Source organism: Penaeus monodon, chromosome 33 (genome assembly GCF_015228065.2).
Source record: "Penaeus monodon isolate SGIC_2016 chromosome 33, NSTDA_Pmon_1, whole genome shotgun sequence".
Classification (NCBI taxonomy): domain Eukaryota; kingdom Metazoa; phylum Arthropoda; class Malacostraca; order Decapoda; family Penaeidae; genus Penaeus; species Penaeus monodon.
The window spans coordinates 33,332,962-33,333,391 of record NC_051418.1 but is presented as its reverse complement, the minus strand read 5'-3'; the positions used below and the strand labels follow the sequence as shown (position 1 = coordinate 33,333,391).

General features: G+C 57.7%; 1 protein-coding gene across 1 annotated transcript in view; it reads left to right on the top strand.

Moving 5' to 3' along the window:
- The window catches only part of LOC119593929 (glutathione peroxidase 2-like), a gene marked incomplete in the record, with an annotated part of 14,571 nt that overhangs the window by 12,400 nt on the left and 1,741 nt on the right, over positions 1-430 (top strand).

The following is a 430-nucleotide window of genomic DNA, read 5'->3' as shown; positions in this document are numbered from 1 at the left end:
ATCAAAACCAAAATCCCCAACCCAACTAACCCACCCAATCACCCCGCCCCCATTCTTCTCATCTCTCCTCTCTCCCCCCCTCCCACCCCAAGTACAAACCCCGCCCTACACCAAGCTCATCGCGCCCCAGAGTTCACTCCCCTCCCCTCTCAGAACGCTGCTTGGAACGAAATTCTCCCTCCCCGGAGACGACGGAGCCCTTCAGGCAGGTTAGTGGCTCGAGACCTCTCCCTCCCGCACCCCAGCAAGGAAAAAAGAATAAAAAGAGAATGGAGATAAAAGAGAAGATGCGACCGACTGGCATGTCCGTTGTGCTGTATAGTTGGGGGGTGCGTTCCCGACGGAGCGGGAGTTATGGGGTCAGGGAGTGTTGGGGTGCGGCTGGACTGGAAGTTTTGGTCGGGAGAGGGGAGCCTGGAGGTTAGTGGCT